The following is a 7620-nucleotide window of genomic DNA, read 5'->3' as shown; positions in this document are numbered from 1 at the left end:
CTTTGACTTTGACCTACATTTGAAAAACTTTAACCTCCGTCATAACTTTAGAACAGTTGATGTTAGGGTTTTCATACTTCATGTATATTCCTTGTGACAAGACCTTTCTTTGAATACGAACAATTTTGCCATTGACCTTGACCTTGGAGTTTGACCTACTTTAGAAAAAAATAACCTTGGCCATAACATTTGAACGTTTGGTTCTAGGGCTTTCACATATCAGGATCATGTGTATCACTTGTGACAATATGGAGTTTGACTTTCATTTGAGAAACTTTAACCTTCGCCATAAGCTGCCATACGGGGGCATCAGTGTTTCACAAACACATCTTGTTGATGTTGTTGTTGCGTTTTGTTTGTTTGTTTTTTGAATTTTTTGGTTACATAAAATCTTTAAAATACAAATGTACATGAGAATTAAAGATAGACTGCATGCACTTAGGGACATGGGTGTTTTGCGAAAAATAAACTTTCAAAAAAGGCATTTTTCTTTTAAATGCAGGAATGGTCATCATCCAATCTACAACTTTACGTAATAACATTAAATAAAAGTATGTACAATGTATTTACGAAGTATGAATCTGTTTTCAAAGGCGGGGATTATTACAATTTCTTGAATCTCCGTACGTTAAAATCCACCTGTGACGTCTCTCTTTCGTTTGAGTTCTCCATTATTTTTCAGGAATGGAGAGTTGAAAATTACATTGAAAACGGAATTTGGTATGTTCGTATTTATGGAGGGTAATCGGGTATGGAGGGTAATCGTGTTAAAAAATCCAGACTAGTAAGTTTGTAAACCCAAACTTGTAAGTTTGTAAATCCAAACTTGTAATCGTATCAGTTTCATAGTCTACATATGTAAGTAGGTAATTCCGACATCCTAGCATGTAGTTCCGAACATACAACTGTGTTGACTTTGAGTTTTGCGGAATTTATATTTCCGCGCTCTGAATAAAACACAAAGACAATTGACAAGTCTACAAATGTAAAGCTTACACGTTTGTCGAATTTTGATAATGAGAACCTATGGAGGGTCATCAGTGCCACAATTAATTTTAATGGTCTTATTTTCTTTTTTATTCTAAATTTTGTTTTCCAAATTAAATTCTTCATTTTTTATTTCTTATTTTAATTCTTTCTTCTTGAAGGCGTGGATCTAGAAGGGGGTCCGGACCCCTCCCCCTGAAATTTGCAGACTTATTAAATGTTTATACTAAACGAACTAAAAGTGACCTTGGACCCCCCTCGAAAACGCTGATCTGTGTTAAGTTGACGACTACACCCCTCCCCCCAACACACACACACACGCGCGCGCGCGAAATAGGTTTTTCATGCTTGGGAAAGGAGTTTACATTTTTTTTTTGCTTGTCAAGAAATTTCTGGGTTGGATTTTTTTAGACTGGGATGGACCCCCCCCCCCCCCCGGATCCGTGCCTGTTCTTGTTTATATTTTCCAGTTTTATTTTATTTCATTTATTTTATTATGGCAATTTTGATTCCTTTCGTATTTTGATTCTATCTTAAAATTTCAATTATGTTTCACTTCACCTAACTTAATACTTAATTTTTTTGGTAACTATAAGCAAAATCGAAAGTTTGTTTAAGAAAGTAGAACTTCCAGAGTTAAACTAAGAAATCCGAATAAAATTTAAACGAAAAGGGGCGCTACGGCCTTTTATGTACAGGTACACAGAGATCTTGGCGATCAGTCTAGCTACGAAACGTAGAAACATTTCCATGGAACATATTTTTTTTTTTCATTTTAAAAACCCTATGATATCATTCTTGCGTGTTTTCTCTCGTTTTCAGTCCCGGCAGTCCCAGAAGCATTTTCATTGGGTGGGGGTGAGGGTGGAGCAGTGGGCAATAAACAAAAATTTCTTGATAAGCCCCCCCCCCCAAAAAAAAAGAAACATTCCTGTTGAGGGGACACAACGATGAATTAGCCTTATTTCTTTTCTTATGTATTTACCTACAAAATTATCGAGGGGGCACAATCAGAAATTGCTTCTTTTTTTTTATTGGTAAAGTATATACTGGCACCCTCACCCCACTTGCTACCTACGGACCTGGTTCGGGGCCATAAAACTTAGAAGAGCTCACTTTTGATCCCAGTCTCTCTTTTCTACATACTATTAATTCCTTTGGTAAATGTGAGACTGTGATCAAAAATGAACCCGTCTAAGTTTTATGGCCCTGGTGCAAGATGTTTCAAATATGATAAATATGACCGCCATTTTTGATTGCCCGCTTATGGTACATGTACACAAATATCAGGTATCTTTAAATTGATATTGTCATCACATTATTTTTTTAAAGTAGGACAGAGAAAAATTTTTTTCACTAACAAATCTCAGGTCCGAAGTAGGAGGGATCGAAAGGTTGAGCTCCCAACTTTTTTTGTGTGGAGTAATCTTTTGCAGCTGTTTTAAAATGAAAATTCATTTATAGGCTGTATGCCAAACCAGCCCGACCCCCCGTCCCCCTTATTTTGCAGTATCATTAATCTCTGGCAAATTCTTGCGTTGAAAAAAAGTTACTGAAAAGTTAAAGATATCCTAAACATCGCCTCCCACGAAGGAGGAGTTTGGGTTGTTTATTTTTTTTTCATCGTCAATTTTTTGGAGCCCCCCCCCTCCCCCCGATAAACATTGATACAGATTTTCATCTACTGAGTGGTGGTGGTTTTTTAAATATGATATCATTGCAGTTACATTGGTTCTTAATAAACTGGGGCACTGATCACAGTAGCAAGTGGTTGGGCGCTAGCTTCGTAGGCCATTGGAGGGTAAGAGCTCGCTTGTCCTAAGTTCCTAGTGCCGGCCGGCAAAATGTAAGACGTTTAACATACGTGTTGGTAATGACGGCATTGAAAGTCAAATTGAATAATTTTTCGGTTGAGACCTTAAAAACCAAAGCCCCTCTAGATCCGCGCAAGCCGTGAATAAGCGGGTAATGATTCATGTCACATCGTCAAATAAAATAAAATTAAGAAGATAAAATAAAATTGGAACATATAAACAAAAAGTTAGAATTAAAATTAAGTAACAAATTCAAATGAAAATATTAATATAAAATTGGAAGTTAGAATAAAAAAAAAGAAATAAAATGTAAATAATTTATTTCAGTTGGAAAAAGAAGTTAGAATTAAAAAAGGGGAAAAATGTGGCACTGATGCCCCTCCATAGTTTCTCATAATCAAAATTCGACAATCATGTAGACTTTACATTTGTAAACTTGTCAATTGTCTTTGTGTTTTATTCAGAGCGCGGAAATATAAATTCCGGAAAACAAAGTTTACAACATCAAAAATACACACATTCATAGTATAAATTCAAAGTCAACACATTTGTATGTTCGGAACTACATGCTAGGATGTCGGAATTACCTACTTACATATGTAGACTATGAAACTGATACGATTACAAGTTTGGATTTACAAACTTGCAAGTCTGGATTTTTGAACACGATTACCCTTCATAACTTTCTCTCTACATATAAATTAAATACTACTTATATGTTAAATGTATATTTACAGTGCATCTTAAAAATACTCTTTATTATATATTAACAAACAATAATTACAAACAGTAAAAAAGGTGGATTTTAAGCGGGTTAAAATACTCGTAGCGCTCCATTCCTTAAAAGCAATGGGCCTCAGCCACTTCGGGGCTTTTACTCGTACAATAACTCTAACATAATGAGGTCGCCCACTTTTTTATTGACTACATATGTACATAGTCAGCGCATGTTTGTCTATTGTTCTCCGTTTAACAGTAGTTTTATATTAGCATTAAGAATGCCGTGTCAAAAGCAAATAAACAAACATACACTCATGGCTTAAAAGAGAAAAAAAACTACCTCCTCTAACATTTGTTCTCTCTGATGAAACCAATGGTTGTAACATGTTGAATATTATCATTCACTGCGTGATTTCTTCCCTCGGATAACTCTGTGAATACTAAATTCCGTCACGTGACTTGTAAGGTAGCATGCTTTGTGCCAACAAGGACATTTTGTTCGAACACGTGAAATTGTCAGGAATCGATTTAAAGTCTCTTTTACTTACACAGACGTGTTCATATTGTTAATTTCGTTTTGAAACCTTTGTAAAAAGTGTACTTGTGCCGAGGGAGATAGGAGAGATTGATCACATATTTTTTAAACATGTCATTGTTATTTATCTAGTCTAATTTTAGACCCATTCGTACAATGTTAACCCCAGCTCACATTATCATACATACTTGATGTTCAATCAAGGGCAGGTAATATTCTCTTTAGACAAGTGAACAGGCTTTCGTGGACGAAAGCCTTTCTACTTCTCTAAAGAAAATAGGACAGGTAAGTGTAAATTCTCTATATTTGGAAAGCAGTAAGGACAAAAAACAGTGAATCATTTTGTTGTTTAATAGTCTAAAATCATTTTAACATTTAAATTTGGTGACAAATTTTTGACAGAATTCTTGAGTAAATATACCAAAGTGAAATTAGGTTAAAATAAACAAGCAACAGAAGGGACCGAACAAGACCCAAAACCAGGCGTTAAACGTCTCGCTCAATTACGCGAAAATAAAGCTCTTGCGAATAAAGTGATTTACATTACTTGCATGAGCTGTAATTGTCGGATTGTAAGGGTCATCCAAATTGTGATAAAGTTCCAATTAGTTATGAAAACTGTATTTTATTTTTCCGTATTACTAGCATTCATTGTAATGAAAAAAATGAAGCAATTACATACCTATTGTATGCAGATCTCTATCAAAAGACAACGAATCATCTACCATATAAGTAAATATAAGAAAAAAACTAAAGGTTCAACATTTTGATGATAGGTATTCAGTAGACAATCACTTTATTGTTGCACATAGCAATATTTAATAGATGTATTGTATGAGTGTAACAAATATTGCATTTATTATAACCATGAAAAAAGGCCAAAAAAGCATAACTTCATCAAATATTCTTCAGTACATGTAAGAGTTGTATTCCTTCAGAAAGTCAGCGACAGTTTTGCCGCTGTGCAGACAACATCAAAGCCCCCTCTTTGGTACTATTACTACAGGCCCGTAGAAAGCGGGGGGGGGGGGCAGGAGCCCCCCCCCCCACTTTTTCTGAGTATAGTATTTTGCTATAGTAAATCTTCCTTTATGATAGTTGTCCCCCCCCCCCTTTTTTTTGTTATTGTAAGGTCGAGCACTAGCAAATTCCAGGATTTGGACAGTAAATTAAGTTTTATTTTATTTTATTTATTTATTTATTTTTGCTTTTCAGATAATTTTGGGAAGTCCCCCCCCCCCCACTTTAGGTCGGTTTAGGTTTTTTTTGTTATTATTTTTTTTTTTGGTTTATTTTTTTTTTTTTTGTTATTTTTTATTTTTTTGCTTGTCAGATATTTTTGGGAAGTTGCCCACCCACCCCCTTTTTTGAAATCGTTGATACGGGCCTGTACTAAAGAGGATTTATTGAAGACACGAGAGAGAGATATTTTCCACTCATACCTTTATTACTCACAGCAGCAGGGGGCATGCATTAATTTAATTTCTTAGCATATGATGTGTAATTACCTGGTAGTTGCAAAAATTCTGAAGCAGCTCAGTCAATGATATATTTCCAGTAGGGTTTATTTTTTTTTGTGTTTTGTGTGGTCTTCCTTGTTTGAAAAATATATGCACAGTTTGACTTCACATAAAAATGATGTAAATACCCATTTTATACAACTGAAAAAGTTATGTGGTTATAATTTGTATATAAATAATCCCACGTTTCCAGCTGTTGTTAAAGTCCGTGGCATACCCTACAAACTAGGCATTGATTACTTATGTAAAATAAAAATATAAATAAATATAGATAAAATGGAACTCATAAATGTAAATACCTTGTCATCGATCATTTGCAAAATTATTTTGTTAAAAAGCATTCTGTATTGTACACACACGTACTCTGAAGTTGATATTAAAAAGATGCTTAAGTTTCTGATTGACAATATCTAGCTATGTAGTTTTTGGAGACCAGGTTTTCCAACAATCTTTTGGAATTCCCATGGGTACCAATTGCGCCTCGTTGTTAGCAGACTTATTTTTGCATTCATATGAAGCAGAATTTATTCAGAATCTTATGCACGAGAAAAGGAAATCTCTTGTTGCTGTGGCCTTCAACTCGCCATTTAAATACTAGTATATCGACGACGTTTGATCAATTAACAATATTCATTTTCATTCCTACGTTGATTCGATTTATCCTTTTGAACTCGAAATAAAAGACACAACAGAGTCTGACACTTCTGTTTCATATTCGGATATTTAACTGAAAAAAAAAGTAAAAAGCAACCTAGCAACAAAACTTTATGATAAACATGATGGATTCAACATTTCTATCGTCTTCTTCCCTTATTTACGAAGTAATATACCATTATCAACTGAATTTGGAGTTTATGTTTCCCATTTGATTAGATGCCCAATAGTATACTCTACGTATTCGTGAACAATTTCGAAAACGAGGCAAGCTATTAACAAATTAGTTGATGTCATATGGATATGAACAGTCCCGTTTAATGTCAACATTTCGCATATTCTATGGGCGATACAATTACCTTGTTAGCAAATACAATCCGTCGTGAAGTCGAATGTTGACCGACTTTTTTAATACAAATTGTTAGACCATTGTTTTCATACTGAATTGTCTAAGGATATTTCCCGTGATGACAAGGAGTGATAATATTTACATAACCATTAAATTTAAAACTAGTAAAGCTATAACTTTTTCTGATGTAAGGTTTAAAGGATGACACGGATTTCTCTTTTTACATGATTTTGACCCACAAAACTACAGAAATGCAAAATGCAAATGATACTTCACCCTTAAGACATTTTACATCCCTTTTACAAAACCAATTTTTTTTTTTACATGTATGAACGATAATTCTTTATGCATTATTTGACTTCTAGAATTGGGAATATATTTCAACAACATAGTGAAGTTCTGTGATTTTCCCCCTCAACATTTTCTTCATCCCTTCTATTCCTGCCCGTTTGCTTGCCAAAGATACGTACATCTCCCAAATCCCCTGCGCAGCTAGATGGCTGCATTGTATTTTAGCTCACCTGAGCTGAAAGCTCAAGTGAGCTTTTCTGATCACATTTTGTCTGTAGTCCGTCTGTCTGTAAACTTTTCACATTTTCGACTTCTTCTCCAGAACCACTGGGTCAATTTCAACCAAACTTGCCACAAAGCTTCCTTGGGTGAAGGGGATTCAAGTTTGTTCAAATGAAGGGCCATGCCCTCTTTCAAGGGGAGATAATTAAGAATTAGTGAAAAATGAATAGCATCTTTAAAAAATCTTCTTCTCAAGAACCACAGGGCAAGGAAATATGAAACTCATTTGGAAGCATCCCCAGGTAGTGTAGATTCAAATTTGTTCAAATCATGACCCCCGGGGGTAGGGCGGGGCCACAATGGAGGATCAAAATTTTACATAGAAATATATAGGAAAAATCTTTAAAAATTTTCTTCTCAAGAACAGTAAAGCCATGAAGAGTCATATTTATATGGAAGCATCCTCAGGTAGTGTAGATTCAAGTTTGTTCAAATCATGACCCCCGGGGGTAGGGCGGGGCCACAATG

Source organism: Saccostrea echinata, unplaced genomic scaffold, assembly GCF_033153115.1.
Source record: "Saccostrea echinata isolate AGI-Se365-2 ecotype Australia unplaced genomic scaffold, CSIRO_AGI_Sech_v1 ptg000037l, whole genome shotgun sequence".
In the NCBI taxonomy this organism is placed as follows: Eukaryota; Metazoa; Mollusca; class Bivalvia; order Ostreida; family Ostreidae; genus Saccostrea; species Saccostrea echinata.
Note: the sequence above shows the minus strand (reverse complement) of the source record.